Source organism: Tachypleus tridentatus, chromosome 12, assembly GCF_004210375.1.
Source record: "Tachypleus tridentatus isolate NWPU-2018 chromosome 12, ASM421037v1, whole genome shotgun sequence".
Classification (NCBI taxonomy): Eukaryota; Metazoa; Arthropoda; class Merostomata; order Xiphosura; family Limulidae; genus Tachypleus; species Tachypleus tridentatus.
In genome coordinates this window covers 7,910,925-7,932,654 of record NC_134836.1, presented here as the reverse complement: position 1 = coordinate 7,932,654, position 21,730 = coordinate 7,910,925, and the positions used below count along the sequence as shown (strand labels likewise).

General features: G+C 35.8%; 1 long non-coding RNA gene across 2 annotated transcripts; it reads left to right on the top strand.

The window, feature by feature from the left end:
• The first annotated feature begins 1,594 nt into the window (after nt 1–1,594).
• On the top strand, nt 1,595–15,698 carry LOC143234280 (uncharacterized). 2 transcript variants are annotated; one of them, XR_013018575.1, is made up of 3 exons: nt 1,595–1,850; nt 5,386–5,483; nt 15,563–15,698. It is a non-coding gene; the product is annotated as an uncharacterized LOC143234280 (long non-coding RNA). The 2 variants fall into 2 exon arrangements; XR_013018576.1 differs by lacking the exon at nt 5,386–5,483 and having other exon boundaries at nt 1,596–1,850.
• Nucleotides 15,699–21,730: the final 6,032 nt, after the last annotated feature.

The following is a 21,730-nucleotide window of genomic DNA, read 5'->3' as shown; positions in this document are numbered from 1 at the left end:
TCAACATGAATATAGTCTGCTGTAGTAATATTATAGGCTCGGCATGGCCAAGCGTGTTAAGGCATTCGACTCGTAATCCGAGGGTCGCAGGTTCGTATCCCGGTTGCACCACACATGCTCGCCCTTTTAACCGTGGGGGTGTTATAATGTGACGATCACTCCCACTCATCGTTGGTAAAAGAGTAGCTCAAGAGTTAGCGGTGGGTGGTGATGACTAGCTGCCTACCCTTTAGTCTTACACTGCTATATTATAGACGGCTAGTGCAGATAGCCCTGGAGTAACTTTGCACGAAATTCAAAAAACAAAAAACCAAGTAATATTATAAAACTAATTTGTTTTCTTTACGTGAACTAGATTTGGTCTTATTTTTCACCTAGTAACAATAATAACGAACCATAACAACAGAACAAATTACAGTTACATCGATCATTTATTACTTAATAAAGTATGTGAAGAAACAAGCGTAATGAAATACGTGACTTTTATTTCATTACCTTGCACTATCGTCCTCTTCGTAACGATCCAATTAGTTTAAGGTTGGCCAGTAATTCTACAAGCCAAGAATTTTTACACTTGAGTGGCCGACAAAGATGATAACCATAAAGGACGAATAGGTCAGCGACGGGAAATAGAATTCGCGACCCCAGATTATCATGTTGTTGTTGTTTGTTATTAAGCACAAAGCTACACAAAGGGCTAGCTGTGCTCTGCCCACCACGGGTATCGAAACTTGGTTTCTAGCACTATAAGTCTGCAGACATACCACTCTACCACTGGTAGATTATCAGTCAAGCAATACAAAGTTCAGTATTATTAAGCACAGTATTTCTCAAACGGGTTTAGCATGGCCAAGTGGATAAGGCACTCGACTCATAATCAGAGGGTCATGGGTTCGAATCCCCGTCACACCAAACATGCTCGCCCTTTCAGCCGTTAGGGCGTTATAATGTGACGGTCAATCCCGCTATTCATTGGTAAAAGAGTAGCCTAAGAGTTGGCGGTGGGTGGTAATGACTAGCTGCCTTCCTTCTTTTCTTACACTACAAAATTAAAGACGGCTAGCGCAGATAGCCCTCAAGTAGCTTTGCGCGAAGTTCAAAACAAACAAACATTTCTCAAATGGTAGGTTGTGACCCTTTTCGAAGAGCTGCGTGCTCTGAGTCAATATTTTATTTAAATAAATAGAGTTGTCGCATTTTTTCATCAATGTAATAATAATAAAATTGGGCAGCAGGGGTGAGTCACAACGACCTAAGCCAGACCTGCGGGTTATTTTGCAAATCTGGTTAAGAAGCATTGATTTACAATATAAGTGATGAAATGATTCTGTTTTATTTTTCAAAGTTACTCAATCTCATTTTTTTTTGTATGTGTTTGTGTTTTTTTCTCATAGCAAAGCCACATCGAACCCCTCATTTAAGCATTGTACCAGCGGGGTACATTATTTTGTAATATATGTAAATAAATTTTAATTGTAGAAATATATATTTCAACTTAAAATTCAACTGATATTGAAATACATTTTCACTATTAATTGACTTTATATTTACTAACACGACAATATTTATACGTCATAGTAAATTTGAAAATTTTCTGTATTGTTGCACATAAGTTAACTTACGCGGGAAATTTGTCATAATCTAACATGTTTGTAATCGATATAGTGGGGCGTTGTGTTTGCTTAGAAGATAAATATTGAAATATATGGTCAACTGTGAATTTTAAGTAAAATAAAAAGCATAAATAAATAAAGATTTAAAATAGCTTATGTAGTTAAACATGGAATCACCTAATGATGTGGAGCTACGAGGATATGCTGACAGCAAGTTAATGTTTCTAGAAATTGTTGGTGGGTAGACAACACTTAAAACACCAGTTAGCTTACTAGTAGTACTAATTGTAAGCCAATAGACAGTAACTCACTTGTGTGTTAAATCTAAATTTAATACTAGGAACTTATCGTTTTAGTTTTTTAGTTCAAGTGTTATGGTTACAGCTGCTTCAAACTTTTAATATATAAGTTTTGTGTGCATATGTATTTTAGGCTGGTCCTGAAAGTAAAGTCAAATTTTCAATAGGCATTCGCACTGGAGTGTACAGAATATTACTATACGACTTTTAATGCTATGCTACCTCTTATTCCATGAACGCTGGCATAAAATATAACGTAGAGTGTGTATTTAGAAAAGTATCTTGAAAAATAACTTCTTTTGAAGATAAAATTTCTGCCCAATTAGACGTACCAGAATTTGGGCAGAAGTATATTTAGAATCATAAGTTTATTCACAAAACCTTTGATATAATATAGGGGTTATGAAATATGTTACAGAACATCTTTTATCCCTCTATCATTCCCAGTTAGAATGAAAACCTCATCTGTAATTGAAGCTACTATAATTATCATATGAAGTGTTAATTTATCCTTGCAATACCCTTCACACTGAGGACTTGTATACTCTTAATATGAAACTTAAGAGAATTAAAGGACCATTTGATCCTTCAAAGTTGCCCTAGCTGTGGCAAAAAGTAAAAAATATAATCTTGTATTTACTTTTATAGATATCTTCTAATTCCCTATTAAACTTCGTGTAAATTTCGGACCTCCATTATTGTAAAAGTAGGCCCAACATGGAAAGGTGGTTAGGGCACTTGACTCATAATTTGAAAGCTCAAGTTCAGATCTGCTTCACACCAAACATGATTGCCTTTTCAGTTGTGGAACACTATAATCTGATGGTCAATCCCACTTATTGGTAAAAGAGTAGCCCATGAATTGGCAGTGGCTGGTTATGACAAGCTGCCTTCCCTCTAGTCTTATGCTGCTAAATTAGGAACAGTTATTGCAGATAGCCCTTGTGTAGCTTTGTCCAAAATTAATGAAAAAGAAATAAATACTGTGAAAAGTAACTCATTCTATAAGTCAATTAGCCTACTATAAAAATAAGTGTCTTAACTGGAGCTTAGCTTATCTCATCTAAATTTTAAACTTGTCTTCTAGTCCTGCTGTTTTTAGAATAGAGCACAAGTAAATTTATAAAATTTTATAGGTTAAAAAAAAAAAAAAAAGAGCTTGTAATCCAATCAAGGATGTGACTTCCAGCTCCCAACAATTAACCACCTCTTGCTACTCCTGTATTCATCCAGTGTTTTCTTGAACTCTGTTAAATTTTTGTTCCCCTACCCTTGAAAGCAGCTCAGTCTAAAAGCCTACTACCTTGTTTGAAAGGTAATACTGTCTAAATTGCAGATGAATCTTACACTGTTAAAATTTGAACTTATGACCTTTTTCCCTATTGCTTTCACTGCTAAATATGAAAATGTTTGGATCTATATTATCACTGCTATTAATAATCTTAAACACCTCAATTGAATCTCCTCTGACTTTTCTCCAAAGAAAAGAACTTCAGAGATTTTAGTCTCTCCTCATAGGATGATCAAACCAATCTAGGTATTCTTGTGGCTTTTCTCTGACCCTTCTCCATAAGTTCAATATCCTTCTTGAAGAGGGGAGCCAAAACCTGCATATAGTACTCCAAATAAGGCTCTTTAAACTTCAAAATTCTATGTGTTATTCCAGAGTCAATATCATTAATGTAAATCAGAAATAGCAGATGATCCAGCACAGAGCCCCGAGGCACACCGTTTGTAACTGACATAAAGCAGGTAGAATTCCATTTGTTACTAATCTGCTTTATTCTCTCCAGCCAATTTTCTTTCCAATTTAATAACATTTCCCCCACACTCGCAGATTTAATTTTTGTAACAAGTCTTTTGTGGAAGGCGCCTCATCAAATGCTTTCTCAAAATCAAGGTAAGTGAAATCTGCAGTATTTCTTTTATACACTCTTGCAATAATATATTCAAAGAGTATCAGAAGATTTGTTAAACAATATTTTCCCTTCGTGAAGCTAAGCTGGCTTTTTGACATTATATCAACCTGGTTTAAGTGATTCTGTAATGCATCTTTAATCACACTCTGAAAAACCTTTCTAACTACTGATTTAAAACTGACTGGCCTATAATTGCTTCAACAATGCTTATCACCTCATTTAAATATTGGACTAACATTAGCAAATCTCCAGTCTTTTAATACTCTTCCACTACTCATATAGCTAGCAGTTGACAAATAAAATCTTTAAAATTCAAAGATAAAAGTTGTCTTGTTTAGAGGATTTATCAATTTTCAGGTTTCCCAACTTTTCTCTCAGAATTTGTAAACTTAAAATGATATATTTTTACATTAATATTTTCTTGTACATTACATGCTGAGGTTGAAGCATAGTACTTGTATCTTCCTTTGCAAAAACTGAAGAGAATATGTAATAAGTTTACTATCTCATTATATGCCTAACAAATTTCTTATTGTTTGATGTAACCTTCTTTCATGTGCAGTTTTTACCCTTTTTAACTTCTATTTTTAACCAGTTCTTTTGATTTCCATTATTCTTCCATGTTCTTGTTAGTTACAGTAAGTTTAAATTTCTTGAATTTATTATGTTTATTTGTAATATGTCTTAAATTTTTACTAAACCATACTGACTTTTTCCACTCTGTTGTCATATTTATTCTGGTGGGAATGTGGTTTGAACAAAAACCAGAAGTGATTTTGACATTCATCTAGAGGCAAGTGTAGTTAAAAGTGGGAAAGTGGGGGGGGGGGGAGCTTCAGTTGGTTTGATCATTTAGAACTTCATGATTGTTTTTAAATTATTGATTTCTAAAATTTCCAGACTTTTTTTTTTTTTTTACAGATATGTAAAAGTTTCCAGTTTTTTCTGGATCAGATTCATTTCATTAAAATGGAATGCAAAAGTTGAATCTATTTTCCAGAACATTCTTTAATTTTTATTCTATGGAACCTCCTGGTTGACTTATGCATACACTATTGTAGTCTGATGGAATATCTAGTTGCATTTGATACACCTGATTATCATTTGGGGATGCCAAAATGTCATGAGGGTATTTACCACACAATAAGTTGAGTAGTCCAGGGCTACTGAGAATGTCACAGGTATGTAGAATCAATGGCACATATTGTGAGGAGTATGGAAGCAGCACCTATTTAACTCAAGTAAAACTACTAGTTTGCTCAGAATGATGAAGGAAGTTATTTTGTAACTGTATAATACTTTAGGAATGGTTTACTTCAGAAAAAAAATCTGAAGCAATAATTTTGAAGTTATCATAAAATTGATAAACTAGTGTAGTAGCTGATTGCATTTGTACTTTAGTATAGTTTGGCAAGTAATTAAAACAAATTGTGTAAATAAAATATAAAATAATACTAATTTATTTTTAAAATGTATTATTACTGTTTTGAAGTAATATGTTTGTGTATGTATACATGCCTAGGTAGATCTAGACATTTGTTATTTCTTTTTCAGAAAATCTTACAAAGGCATCATCCACCATTAAAGATCTTCATAAACAATTGTTGACGCACAATTCGTCTCTTGAACTATTTATTAAGAAAAGTTTACAGGTATTACGTTTTGTGTAAAGTAATTTTGTTTATGTACCTAAACTTCCTGAAAATATATCACTACATAATTCCTAAGACTGTTATAATCATTTACAAGCAGGTGAAATGTTACATTTTGTCCCGTAAGGTAAGCTGCTATTGTGAAAAGAGTTAATATTACTTATTGAGTGTAATAACTTTAAGAAAATTAAGGAATGAAACTGCTATACTCAATGCCAACTCTTGTGGTACAAATGGTTATATTATGTAGCTTTTATCATGTGTGGCATTCCTAGCTACTTCGTACTTTCAACACTACCATAAATGATGTGTCTTTGTATGTACGTTGGGTGAACCTGGAAGGGCAATTTGTGTGTGTGTGTATATATATATAATTTAAGACAGGTATTGCTCCACCTGTTGATCCAATGGATGTGTTTGGACCATTGCTGTATTTGTAGAAGCTGTTTTACTCCTTGCTATGAGTGAAATATATCTCATTGGACATATGACGTACAGACCAATAGTGTTAGGCAATTAACTCGGTTAGCTAATATTACTGATTATATTATTACCTATGAGCATTGATTACTTCAACTAGAGCAACATAAAATGATTATGATTAATGTCACAAACAAAATCAACTAGTGTTTATGATTATTACTAGTCATGGATATTCCAACTGTCCAGTAACTATAATTAAAATTAAATTATAATAAAGTAAATATTGAACTAATCGAAATCAAAGTGTCTGATTGTTTTTTAGGTATTTTGTGTGAATTCCAACTAACTTCTAATCAAAATACTGCCATTTTAATTTGTCATTATGTTCTGAGTGATGCCATACACAACAGTTTGGTGCCTCATGCATCTGCCTATGAGAATTGTATCCTACCTAAAAAGCATGAGGTTAACATGAATTACTTTAACGAATGATGACATCATCATGTAATGATTGCCATCCACCTATAGGAGACTGACACATCTTGTGTGGTATCTACCCTAGCCACTTTAATTTTATCATTATTTGATTGAGTAAAACAGTCTTTACAATCTTGGAATAACTGTTTTATTAGTATTATGTGCAAAATTTATAAAGGTTTATAAAAGAGATACACAGGGAAGTAAACAAACAAGTATTAGGATAAAAATTTGTCACTAAATAAAAATATTTATATAAGGCTGGCTACTGAAATTGAAGAAAGGAACCAAAGAGGACAGGGATGGACGTGGACAAATCACTTGATCTGGCTAATGGTCAACATAGCTAAGCCATCTGGATTTTACCTGAAGAATAAAATTCCTACATTACTAGCTTACTCACAGAAAAAACAAATGTAACCAGAATTTCAAGTCATAAAAATATTACTCTGTTATTAAATAGTCATAAAAAAAGTAGTATTCTAAAGTCAAGTAAAGGAAAAGTGCTGGTTTCAAATTGCACATTTAATCTAACAGGTGCCTAGTATTCTTATATTTATCCTACCATGATGACTTTGTTGTGGTGCCTGTAATCGATATCTTGTCTGAGTGTCTTCACAAGAGTCCTGAGGAGTTTTCTATGAATGTTCTCTCTTTCTTCACTTTCATCTGGGCCAGCCTGTCATCTGAAGCTTTGGCCTGCAAACATGGATTTTTTTTTGTTGTTGTTGATGGGATATTTTTGGTCATGATGCCATATCAGTACAGACCCATTTCCTGGTTTCTTAACTGAGACATTTGTATGGACCCATTTTTGAGATATTACATGTTTCACACAATTCCAGAGTTGAGGATCACTTTAACAGTAATGCACCATTTCTCATCTAGTGGCCTGCTTTTCCCAGTTGAAGCCTAACAATACATCAGTTCCTGTCTGCTGGCCCTCTCCTTCCCAGCCCTTGTGTTCCTTCTTTCCACAATGCCATGATTCATCACTTTTTCATGACAATGTTTGGTATACCAACAATGATTCCGGTGATTACCTGGTGGGTTCCAGTCCAGTGGAAGTTTGTTTGATGGTGTTTGTTCATCAATGAAGCCCTTTCATATCCAATGTTTGGATTCACATCATCCAATTTCTTACTTCTTCTCTATCCAACATACCCATTTCCTTTCTTCTTCCTCAATATTCCTTGTCATGTGGGTGTTTTTTTGAGGTGGAACAGTCTCCTCACATGATGGCCTGTCCAACCTACCTCATGTGGTCCTGGAGGTGGTTTACTCCCACCTGTTTATGATTCCCAAAACAACTGGGATCTGGAACTGTCCCATCTCAATCAATACATTCATATCCTATGATTCACTAAGAAATCCTACCTTACTCTTTGGTGGGCTTTTTCACTGGGAGTTTGGATAACCAAGATGAAGGTCTTCAATGCTTAGCTGTATATTTCTATATTTGAGCATTCTTGTTCTTATCTTCAGTTTGTCTGTTCTGGGGTGATGTACTAATTTCCCACCATACTTTTCAAGCTGGCTTTGGCTCCATGTGTCGTTTGTTGGGTGATGCCCTGGGAGTCTGCTTTCACTTTTAAATGGCCAACTGGTTTCTTCTCACTCATTCATAACACAAGCCAGCCTGGCTACTCATCAACTCCTTTTTGAAGCTGGTTGGGTTGGCTGGTTGATCAAACTGGAGAAATCCATACTTCATTCTACCAAGTACCTCATTTGTTTGTGTATTTTCTTCAAACACCATCTTTGTCAGGCCCAAACTTCTCCTGTCTGGCTTTGTTCTATGGAACTGACAATTTGTCACAACTTTTCTTCACTTTCTGCGATGATGTTCTATCACTTTTGGGGATGTAGTCTTTTATGACTCCTCTCATACCCCTAATCAAGCTCATATGAGATTCTTTCAGTGGGTCCTCCACAACTAATGGAACTTTTTTCAGGATGTTTTGATTTCTAACACAACCCTTCCTTCCTACATCATCAATGATTTTCGATGGTGGTTGGACAAGGCTTATACAGTTACAACAGAAAGTGTTTGTACCCCTGTGTCGTGAGTGGTTTTTTCCTCATAACTTAAGAAGTATTATAATTAGGATAATGAAAGTATGGTATATTATAAATATTATACTGACACACATCTACATAAATTTATGTAAATTGAACAACAAATAAACTGTTTATAAACAAATAACCAAACATAGGAGGGGCAGAAAGTGTTCATGCATCTACTTTAATGGTCAGTTGTGTAGCCTTTCAGGTGAATTACTTGGTGCAATCTCTCCTCATAGCCCTCCATGATCATTTGACAGTACTTGACTGGTATTTTCTTCCATTCTTCTTTACAGAAGGCCTCCAACTCTTGCAAGTTTTTTGGATGATGCTGATGAACCCTGGTCTTCAACTCATGCCAAACATTTTCAATTGGATTGAGATCAGGTGACTGCGATGGCCACTCCAGAACACTTGTATGGTACCTCTGCAACCAGGATTGGACAAGTTTTGATGTGTGCTTAGGGGCATTGTCGTGCTGGAAGATCCAACGACGCCCAAGCCACAAGATCTGAGCATCATTCTTGATATAAGTGCCTAATATGTCAACGTACTCTTCTTTTTTCATGATTCCGTTGATGTGGTAAAGGCTGCCTACACCAGAAGAGCTGAAGGAACCCCATAGCATGATCGAGCCACCTTTATATTTAACTGTAGGGATGGTGTTCTTTGGAATATTTCGTTCCCCTTCTTACGGAAAATATTGCAAACATCGTTGTGGCCGAAAAGCTTGATTTTTAGTCTCGTCTGACCAAAGAATACTCTTCCAATAGGTAAAGGTTTATCTACATGATTCCTTGCATACATCAATCATGCTTCTGAATGAACAGGCTTTAAATATGGAGTTCTACAAGGACTGCATGCTTTGAACCCAGAAGAGCGTAACATGTTCATAAGTGTAAAGGTGCTTACTTCAACCCCAGTTTCCGTATGTCATTACATGTTAAACGAGGGTTCCTACTAACTTCTCTGAGAACCTTCCTCTTGGTTCTCTCTGGAATTTTTGTGGGGCTTCTGGAAAGAGGGAGGTTAGCAGTTGATCCTGTGAGCTTAAACTTGGCAATTATGTTTTGAACAGTAGATTTTGGCACATTAAGCTGTGTAGCAATACTGGAAAGAAACACAAGACTTTATATTTTACAATAATTTGGTTTTTTTTAAATCACTGGACAGTATTTTCTCCTGTTCGCCATGATGACCAAGCAGATAATGACAGATGGCACTAAATTGCCAGAAGTTCCTTTTTTGCTGGCTAAATTCCAATAATTATGAACCCAGTGTCTTGTTCTGGAATGATATAATGTAGTTTATTTGCCAAACTAAACAAAATTTTTACGGAAATATCGGTTTTTCACACGTTATGAAATGTGCAAACACTTTCTGCTCTTCCTATTTTTGGTTATTTGTTTGTAAACAGTTTATTTGTCGTTTAATTTACATACAAATTTATGTAGATGTGTGCTTGTATAATATTTGATATATTATACTTCTATTAGCCTACTTTTGATACTTTTTATGTTATGAGCAAAAACAAATCGGGACGCAGGGGTACGAACACTTTCTGTCGTAACTGTACTTTGGCAGGCATCCAACTTCCTTCTGTGTGGCTAGATTTACATATGTTTGTGGATGTATCCCTTCAGGGCTGCAGTGCATGGATCAGTCACCAAGAGGCTTCAGCTTTGTTGGTCTGTAGAGGAACATTCTCTTCATATCGATATTTTCAAACTCCTTGCTGTTTGTTGAGCTTTAGATCATTTTCTTCAGAACTCCAGAGGTTGATTGGTCACAATCCACTATGAAAATTCAACAGTAATAGCTCATATCAATCACCTAGTGGACACCTGGTTAAGATTCCTATGTTTACTTGCCTTAAATTTTCTCTTTTGGGCCCACAATCACCCACACTACTCTATGCAATGTCCTTTTGATTTCTCCTTACTGGCTTGCTTCAAACCAGAAAAAAAACTAGATGTGAAGTGCTGGATACAGAATTGGTGACTGTGGTTAACAACAAAGTTTTGGAAATAATGGGAAAGAAAAACTATACCTGGAGTAAGCAAGGATATCTGTTTTCTACATTGGGTACGTTTAATTGAGTTTATTCCATTTGTCCTCCAATGATGACTGTATCAATGGAAATGGAATGTATTTTGTTTGGGGAGTTCCATCTTCTCATCTAATGGTTGATTGTGTCTCTGAGTTTGTTTTTTTTTGTGGGTTTCTTCAGAAGTAATCTTTGGTCTTCTCAATATCTGGGTATTGGGCAGCCCTATCCCATATTTTCTATTTTACTTGTTATTGCAGGGTCTTTCTTTCTTTTGACTTTGCCCTTTTGATCCATTATTTTTGGATGTGTTGGCCATGTAGGCATCCAGTACTTCTAAATTGGGACATTAATGTTGTATTCCTTTCCCTAACTTTACCTCTTTTTGAGCTTATTGCATCATGTTCTTTGTTTCTCCTTTCCTTTAAGGCATATTTCCTTCTCTTCTTGGTCTGACAGTGACATCAGGCTGATATATTTGCTGTTGATATCACTTGCACACTGTAATACCCAACATATCATTTCCTTTATCTGGATTTTTCCTTTTTTCCCCAAGACCTTGTCAGTTTGTGAGGGAAACTCCTCCTTTTTGCTCATTTTCTCTTCCTTCTCTTTCTCATCCCTGTCCTCATCCTGATTCAGGTGGACTTCTATGCCTAGTGCATCCCCTTGGCTATATTTCCTGCACGGTTTTCTTTAGGGTTTCCCATCTGTTTATTTCCTGTCATTTCTCTTCTTCTTGAGATCTTTGACCCTATACCCTTACCAGTCAAGATTGTCATTTGATCAAGTTGGCTTATTCCTCATTATACCCATGCGAACATATAATGTTCTGTTACCTATTATCAAATTCACCACATCTTTTCCCTTGCTTCTTTTCTTGGTCAACTTTTGGAGAATATTCTGCAGTCAAGCATTTGAACCATCTCTCAGACATTCAACTCCCATTATCTCCATGTTGCAATTTCTATATCCTCAAGGTATTGCCTACCACTTGTGGATATACTTCAGACTATGATGTTGGTATGAAACTAGGTAAGTCTTTTTTTGGTGCTTTATTTTCTTTTAGAGGCTCTTGCTTCAAATTTCATCTATTGAATCCCACTCAATGGTATGTGATGCCTAACCAGGTATTCTTTCTACACAAATCTGCACTGTATATCATGTTGATTCGGATGTTTTTCCATGACTCCACATGCTCACCTTGGAAAATGGTGTTTCATTGGATTATTGATTGTGAATAACCTTGTGATATGTTTCATAAATAGGCTCTTTTCAGATTGTATTACTTATGTATGGTATGAGTAAAGCAGAAGGGAATAGTTGCCCATCCCTGCCAAACGTTGATTAAATAAATCTGTCTGGTTTGGTTTCTGAGATAGGATTTCGTGATCACCCATTGCATTGTCTTCAATGTAGCAGTTCCTCTGAACTCTCCATCTCTCCTTTCCTCCCTTTTTTGAGAATGGAGTTTGGGAATCCTTACCAATTCCAAACTACTGGGGTAGTTGACCATGAAGGCATTCTGCTGAATGTGTTCCACATAGATGGCTAAAACCTTTCAGTTCAAAGTAGGGTGTTAATGTTCCACCACTATAGAAGGCATACCATCCTTTCTATATAATGAAACATACAACAGAGTGAGATGTTTCGATCAAAGTAAACCTTTTGATTGGATGCCCTTGTCCTACTCTGATTACTAATCAGTTGGTTCCAGTCATAATGGTTAGAAACAAAATATCAGTATCTTTTATCACAGCAGTCACCTTCTCCACTGAAATTTCCTCATGGACTGTCAGATATCTACTGTAAGTATTTTATTTTTCACCACAGTAGAATTGAGATCATCAATTATTATACTTTTATCCTTGTCTACTTCTAATTCCTAGTGCAACCAGCAGTTAAGATTCTCATGAGTGACATAGGAGCTTTTGCTAATAATTGTACTCGGTGGACTTGTGCACATCGTATAACCACTGCAGTTCATAACTCAACATTTAAAACTGTTCACAAAAGAGATAGGAGCTTATACATTCAAGTATCATACTTTATCTCTTTGATTTGAATGTTCATTCCATCTGTTTAGCTATAAAATATCATTTGATCTATAGCCACTTTACCATTTATGTACATCATCCTCTGTATGAGACAGCAATTCCTTGTTATACTCTGGGCACTGTTTATGAGCATTTGATATTATTAAACAATTTAGTTCATTGACTTAGCATCTACCAAACAGTCTGTATTGCCCAATCATCCAAACACTCTGAATTAAAAAATTGATACATCTCTGCAAATGCCAAATTGCTGAAGTTGGCTTCTTGAGCCATATGGATTTCTTCTTGGGGTTTTGATTTGTGTGGTCTATTGTTTACCAAACACATCAGTGACACACTGTACTGCTCTCAGTATCACAGTGGTATATCTCCAAGCTTGCAGTGCTAGAAACTGTATTTTGATACCCCTAGTAGGTAGAGCACAGATAGCCCATTGTATAGTTTGTGCTTATCTGTAACCAAACAAACAAGCTGATACCCCTGGTGGCTGGAGCACCCGTAGCCTGTTTTATAGTTTGCACTTATCTATTAACAGAAACAGGCCATTCCAGTGGATAAACTTTGGCCTACTTGATGAAACAATCGGTAAAGAAAAACATATACCAGTTATCTTCCTCAGTTATTTTGCTTTATCCATGTGGTATTCTGTAAAGAAGCTGCCAGAGCTTTTCTTTGTGGTTAGGTATATTCTCTGGTCAATATGTTAGTTGTATTGCCATAAACACCACTTTTTATAAATAAGGTTAGAAAATTGTGTGTGTAAGTTTGTGATACTCTCTGTTGTCCTCCAGTTCTTGCATTGTGCAAGATCTGAAGTATCTCTTAACCTATAGTTCTTTAGATCACTAGTTTAATTACATGTATGTTATAGGTTAGCTATTATATCTTTATGGTTCATGATAATGGTATAAAACACCAGTGTACTCTAGTAAGTGACTATATTAATGTCAAATGTTAGATGCTTTGAGTATTATGCACCCAAGCTATGAATGGGTTTTGCAGTTGTTTCTCTTGAAGTTCCTAACTACTTATTTGTGATATGCATCTAGAAGTAGAAGTAACACCTTTTATTGTAAACACTATCCTTCTACAGTGTTCAGAGTTAGAAAATTCAGTAAATCTTTGGTAAGGTAATCTGTTGACATTTCCATACTTCTACTCGGAGGATGTTGTTTTTTGAACTAAGCCCATTGCGTAGCTTTGTGTTATCTGTGCTATGCCCACCACAGGTATCAAAACCAGGTTTTAAGCATTGTAAGTCTGCAGACATGCTGCTGAGCCACTGGGGGTCTCAGAGGATGTTTTACAGTAAATTTTGATTCTGGTAGCATCATTAGAAAATGCACAGTTATATAATTTGAATTTTCTAAGTTTATCACCTATATCAGTCATGTACAGTCCACTTGAAGTGAATTTCTCACTGTATCAATAAATGCTGTAATGCTTATTTAAAGTGATAACTGCAAGCAGTTCTTTATTTGTTGAACACTATCAAAATTCAGGAGTTATTAGCATATTGTTATGAAGTTGAATACTTTCACTATTTCATCTGTGGTAATATTTCTCTTCTAATAACTATATCCTTCCATTTTGACCACCTGTGTATACATTTTATTCTGTGAGTGATGACAATTTTTCCTATCTTCTCCTATCAAGTTTGTCACCTTGTGGCTTCTCTTACCTCTAGTCAAAATTTTTCAGACAGGGATTTGAATATCCCTCAACACTTTTGTATACCATTACATAATCACATTGATATTTTATCTGCCATTTGGGTCTTGATTTCCTCCATTTGCTTTTCTTCAATTTTTCCAGATGTTAGTGTAGTAAGATGTATTGTTGATTATTTTGCTATTTTTTTACAACTCCCTTATTGCAATTATTATACATTGATATCAATATAGTTGGGACGATGGAACCTACCTTGTGGCTAATAATATCTTGCATGGATTTTTTTTCTTTTCCCCAAAATCTCAATTCATTGGGGAATAACAAAGTATTAAAGTATACATCTCATCTACCACTGCTAAATGCCTGTTGTTAAGATGACTGTGAGGTCTTGTAAACAAAGATGTATTGTTAGGAATTACCAAAAAAGATCATGGAAATATAGTGCAAAAGCGTAAAGTGTGTGCCTGTTGTCTTTTTTTATGGTAATCCATTGCATAGCCTATATAGATGACAGAAAACTCCCATTCAGTTCATGCACCTCTGCTGTTTTCCTATATACATTATTGTATGCAAAAACGGCTCGTTTGGGTTGAGAAAATATTTTATGTAGAAGAGCGAACAATTCTATGGTTGGAATGTACCTAGGTGCTATTGCGAAGTTGAGTCCTTTATTAAGTAGATTTATCTCGTCTGTATTTAATTGTCAGTTGGATCTGTTAATTATGAGGTTAGTCAACGGTTTGTTGTGTTGCAAAAACGAGCCGTTTTTGCATCTATATTTCTCTTCAAGTGGGTTTTCTCGACATCACTGATTATATACATTATCACCCCCTCATGTCCTTCTAATGCAATCAAGGCAGAACTTTCTTCCCTAGTCACTGGAAAGGCCAATATAGAGTTCTTTAGATTGATATGCATAGATCTGGGGACATTGTAGAGAAAATTTTAGGCATTTTGTCAAAATATAAATGTATTTACCAATTACATTTATGCAGATCTATCACAACTGCATTTTGAATTCCCAATTTATGTGTGCAGGTAAAATAATTTTGTGTGAATACATTTCTGCTTGCATAATCCTGGCATGTGGCTTGTAACCTACCATTTCAAATCATAATACTGTAACCTGCTTGTTCTTACTTCATTTAAAATAATAATTGCCAGGAAAATGTCGTATGTGATAATGATGCTGTAACAGTTTCTGAAGATTAAGCACTCAATTTTAGGCTCTTAGTACAAGCAACTTCTATTAATTTTGTTCTGTATATAACTCACAAAGGACATTAGATACGTGTTAACATTTTCTTACTCTAAAAGTTTGATTTCTTTTATTACTGTAGGTTCAAGAAAACCTCAAGAAGTTTGCTGCCTCAAAACCTTGATGGTTCTGGATGTAGCAGATGTAGTGTTGTTGACTGTTTGTTTTTATACATGGCTTTCTCTACAAGATAATGAATAAACAGTGCTAAAACAAAATGTTGTGTTATTAATCATTTGTAAAAAATATTTGTAAATGAATTAAGAGTGATAATAACTACAATTTATTTGCTCAATCTGGTTCATACCCTAACATTTGTTTGTGAAAACTGATGATGCTTAGACGAATACTATGCCTGTTGTAATCCAACCAGCCTGTTGAAAGTGGGTTTGAAGCTTCTCATAATTTTAAGAAGTACTTTAAACTCTGCAGCATGATTCATTTTCAATCAGATTTTTACAAGCTTACTTCAAGCTTTTATCCTAAAGGTTCCATGTTATAAGATGTTCTCGTGTAGTGTGTGATTTTAATTTACGTCTTGTAAAATTAGTTGCTTATCTGTAACTAGTATGAAACTATTGTTGGATAATCTAGAATGTGACCAAAACGAATTTGTCTGTACTTCCAAAATGCACGTATTCCTCACTTATTTCATCAGTCTCCAAGTAATTCTCTAATCATCACATATTTAGTAAAACTGCAGAAAAAGAAAATGCCTCGTGAACTAAAGTACTGTGCAGTGTAAAAGAGAATTAAATAGCACTCTTCAGCCTTTTCAATGTATTCTAGGTCAGGTAATAGAAAACGTATAGTGTGGACATTCTGATAAATTTTCCATTCTTTTGACCGTACAAGGGATAAGATATTTGGTAGTAACAGACGTTTATTTTTGTTTTTGAAAAGCAACTCAATCCGATGTTTTCTTAATTATAGCTGCAATTGGACATTTTTAATGACTGAAAAGGAGGTTAGCATTGGGGAAGGGAAAAGTGATAAGGTGAATGAAATCTGTTAAGAAATCGTAAGCCAAACACAAGATGCATGACATGTAAAGTATGACAGATTTATTAATATATATTTATTTTAATATCGAGGTTTGTTTCAGTTAAATATATTTAGAAATGCATGTAATTTATACTGTTAAATGTGTATTGCGAAATTCCAACCTATTCCATAAATTTATGGAAGATTCTCTTGTGCAAGAATCAACAATAAATGTTTTATGAAAGCACTAGCGTTAATTTGGGCCAATTGAATTTTTTAAAACCTCGCTCTAACTTTTATAAACCGACGAGTCGAGTGACAGTCTATATTATTGGTTAACTACAGTTAGTATACTATAAACCTCGGAAGCTATAACTGCAATTAACACTTATTAATCGGGAAGCTACAGATATTTGACCAGGAACGTTTATAAATTTCGAACATTACTAACTGTTTAAGCGAATTAACTTTTAACGTTAGTATTTTAACAAAGATATTGTATAATTTCAGCTTCGGAAAACACGTGTGAAGAACTAGCAAAAACGTTAGCTGGCACCTTGTTAAGTGAATTGCGCCTATATCTACTCAAAATTAATTATCTTATCGTGAGCTTTCGATAAGGTATCAAGGAAGTTCATAATCGGATGGAAGACTCACTATTGTTTGCAGTTTTGCAAAACTTTTCTGTACAAAACATTATTTGTGATAACCGTTATTATAAATTGTATTGTTTGTATATTAAGATGTATTTAAAAAGAATATTATGCCGATCTTGATGGCAAACACCATAAAATTGATACATTTTTAAATTTATATAACAATTTAACTCAATTTCAGGTTATTTGTAATTATTTACTTGTCAATTTTTATTTATTATGTTACTAATAAATTAGATAATCCTTCGAGGTAACGTACAATACGTAATAAGAGTTATTCAGGACCACGCAAGCTGAGAAAAAAATTGCCTCTAGTTGCTTTCAAAGTGTTCTTGTCCTTATTACCATGATGCTTCGATTTTCCCTACCGAATAGCAAGTGAAATCGTTAGTATCTCCGTTCAAAGCTAAAGTGGAAATGGTGATAGCAGAAGCATAAAAGGTTGGCATTTGCTTAATTACTGATGCTGAGAATGTGGCTTTATTGATATATACTAATTTCACGCCCAGTAGATAGATCTTAGTACTAGATAATATGGAGACTTGAGAATGCCCTATTTCACTTGAACATTTATCAGTTAACAAACGAAAACTTGTCTCAAAAAGATATATCCAAAACAACCCTCTTTGAAAGCTTTGGAATTGAACTTTTAATGTTCAACAAATTGTAGTGTAAAGACACCCCTTAGCTTCCAGGTATTTTGTGATATACCAGGAACAGTAGTTATTTTCTTTATTTTTTAGCACTGTCCTAATGTGTATTTAATGTCAATTTCACATTAAAAGAATTTTCATAGAACACATTTCACCCAGTGATTTAATATCACTAACTTGATATACCATTGTGTCCAAATGTATGCAATACCATAAAACAAAAAAGTAACTAATGGACTGATTCATCATTTGGATATTGCAAATGATAGTGATTGGGTACTCCTGCTGCTAGGGGTGTTTACGTCTATAATATACCAATCTCGTATAGGTTAAGAACAAGTTCAGATGATGATTTTATTGTTGTCGCAAAGATAAGTTTTTGAAAGTAAAAATTTTATTACACTTAGATGTATGTGGACAGACAGTTGAAGTCTGTATTTTTATCAGGGCGATATTTCACTAACACGCAAAGAAAAAAGTGATTACTTTAATTCTCAAAGTTCTAAGTTACATAAACATCGATGTAAAATACTACTTCAAGGAGTCAGAGTGGCGCCAGAGCTCTCTCGCCGGATAGTATGGTCCGACAAAGAAACGCGAACACTCCAGGATGTGAAAATAGTATAAAAATATATATGTAAAAACGGCTCGTTTGGGTTGAGAAAATATTTTACATATATTTTTCTCTAGAAGTGGGTTTTTTACATCACTAAAAGTAGTATACTTGGGCCGTAAGAACATCAATGTTCTCTGTGAAGGACTCCTAAGCAAGTGTCGGATAAGCGCCGCGACCTCAGTAAAGTACAACCACCTATCTAGGTTGATTCAAATAACACCAGGAGTCGTGAAGATCCTGTTGATATCGTACAATTTGAAGAACTAAATTGGGAAAGGATACTTCTTCCTGAACAAAGTTTTAAATTTTGTTCGTACCTCAATCAACTGAGAGATCAGAAGGGACTCGATGAAGCAACATGATAGGAGGTTAATTGTGCCAAAACGATGGGTTGACGAGCTTTCCCACTCATAAGCGTCTTGGAATAACGAAAGAACTTCGAAGCAGATTATTAAAAACCCAAAATCTGCTCGAAAACCATACAGGAGACGTCTCCACCGAGTGGAATGTTTTAAAAGGTTCCAGAAAATGTTCGATTTCGAACGTAAACGCCTAGCTGAGGAAATATTGAATGGCCGCGAGATGCTATCCTCAGTAAAGATCAGGTGAAAGGTCACTACAATCAAGTCTACGGCATTGCTTGTGATAACGTCAATTTTAACCAATATTCTCGAACCGATAATATCAGAGGAAGTGAGGGCAGCATTTCAGGGTAAGAAGAAAGGAGCTGCAGGTCCCGACAACACCACTCTTCTGTTCCTACTCAAACATCTCAAGTATGGTATTGATGTTTCCTTGACAAATATGGTCAATCTCTGGCAATTCACAGGTTGCATTCTCCAATGTATGAAAGTCAATAAGTCAGTTCTCCTTCCGAAAGGGAAGAGTAATCTGTATGATGTCAAAAACTGGAGGCCTATCACAATTTCGTCCATTGTGCTTTGGCTATCTTCCAGGATTAAGGCACACCAACTCGAGCAGGCAGTGCAGATAAATCCCAAACAGTGCAGATTTATTCCTCAGGTTGGATGTAGAGATAACATCTTTCTGCTCCAGTCAGTTATGAGGAGGGCCAAATGACATGGGACTCTGTCTATGGATTTCTTAGACCTCTTCAAAGTTTTCGACACAGTTGGCCACAAACACCTATTAGCCAGCCTTGCCACATTTAAGGTTCATCCACACTTCATACAGATTATGGAGAACATGTATAATGGAAGTACGACAACCTTTCGAATAGGTATTCAAAATACCAACCCAATCAACGTACTCAAAGGTGTCAAACAAGGGACCTAATGTCTCCTATGCTTGAACTCTCTTCTGCGAAAGCTAAAAGAGCAAGGCAGATGAATAATGCTGGGTAAGCAACTGAAACTAGTCTCAACCCTAGTATATGCCGATGATTGGCAGTACTGGATAAAGACCATGCCAGCCTCCAGACAATGTTAAATATAGTGGATGAATATTGTTTTGGTAACCTCAGCCTGAATATCTCTAAGAGTGTCGGAATACTGATTAGAGTGTCAAATAATACCTTCACTGTTAATGAGTTCCTTCCATGGTCAGTCAACAGTGAAAAACTCCCAAGGAGCGTACCCAAAGAGTCGCATCAATATCTTAAAGCAAATGTTTGTCCATGGACAGGGGTTTGCAGTGAACCTGTAAAACTGTTAAACCAATAGAAACACCATTGTGAATATTATAAAGTCTATATCATCACATTACGTGAATGATATATTAGTAAAATAACACTGTTAAACCGATAAAAGCACGGTAGTAAACAATATAAAGTTTGTAAAATCAAGTTACATAGCTGATAAATTAGTAAAATAAAACTATTGAAGCAGTGGTTCTTAACCTGGGTCCAATCAAACCCCAGGGGTTCAGGAGTCAGTCTCAGGAGTTTGGCAGAGGGCAAGACACACTGTGTGTGTGTCTGTTCCGTTCACCCCACTCGTATGATTCGTGACGTCATGCTCCACTTGGCCATCATTGGCTGCAGCTTATCACTTGGCCTTAATATCTGTGCTGCAGAAAACTTCGTGTGCTTAGCAGTCGACTTGTGACTGTAGTAATCGTGCATCATTTGTAATTTTTTTCATAATCTTTCAATCCCTTCATACTAGGCCCGGCATGGCCAAGCGGTTAAGGTGTGCGACTCGTAATCTGAGGGTCGCTGGTTCGCATCCCCGTCGCGCCAAACATGCTCGCCCTTTTAACCGTGGGGGCGTTATAATGTAACGGTCAATCCTACTATTCTTTGGTAAAAGAGTAGCCCAAGAGTTGGCGGTGTGTGGTGATAACTAGTTGGCTTCCCTCTAGTCTTACACTGCTAAATTAGGGACGGCTAGCACAGATAGCCCTCGAGTAGCTTTGTGCGAAATTAAAAATAAACCAAACCAAACCCTTCATACTAACTATGTCGAGCAAAACAGAATGTGGTCGGACAAATATGTACCATATGGATTCATGTGTATAACGGAACTTGATGGGAGTCAGCGTCCTCTGCATGATTTGCAATGCCAAGTTGAGCAATTCTAGTCTCGCACCGGCAAAACTAAGAGAACACTCCCTAAAGCTGCATGGAGATGGGAAATACAAGAACACAACGCTTGCTGAATTCAAGGTAAAGAGAGCCAGGTTCGATGGAAAGGCTACTTTGCCTGTTCTCGGCTTTGTACCCATCAACAAACCGATCCTCACAGCATCGTACGAAGTTGCGTACTTGATCGCAAAGCAGGGCAAACCACACACCACTGGTGAAGCACTCGTAAAACCAGCTGCGTTGAAGATGGCGAATATCATGCTGGGAAAAACTGCTGAAAACAAGTTATCCCAAATTCCTCTTTCAAATGACACCATCAGCAGCAGAATAGATGACATGAGCGATGGTGAGACAGCCGTTCACGTTTAGTGTTGCGACTGCAGATGTCAATGATGAATACCTCGAAGAAATCATTGAACTTCAACAGAGCCAGGTTCAACAGCAACTTTTCAGAACAACAACGCTCTCAACGTTTTGGTGTCACCAAATCGTAGCGTACTCAATTATTGCTAAGAAAACCATTGAGATACTCATACCGTTTGTTACAACGTATCTTTGCAAGCAATCATTTTCGAGGATGGTAGAAATAAAAACGAAAAAAGAACAGACTTTGTTGCGAAAATGATATGAGAGTGGCACTTTCCAAGGTGAAGCTGCGCATTTCTGAACTTGTCTCTGAAAGGCAACAGCAAAATTACATTGATTTGCATTAAATATTCATTATGTTTTTGTTTTTAATTCATGTTTTGTTGGTTTTGTTCTTTGAACACAGTGATATTGTGTGCAACTGATGCAT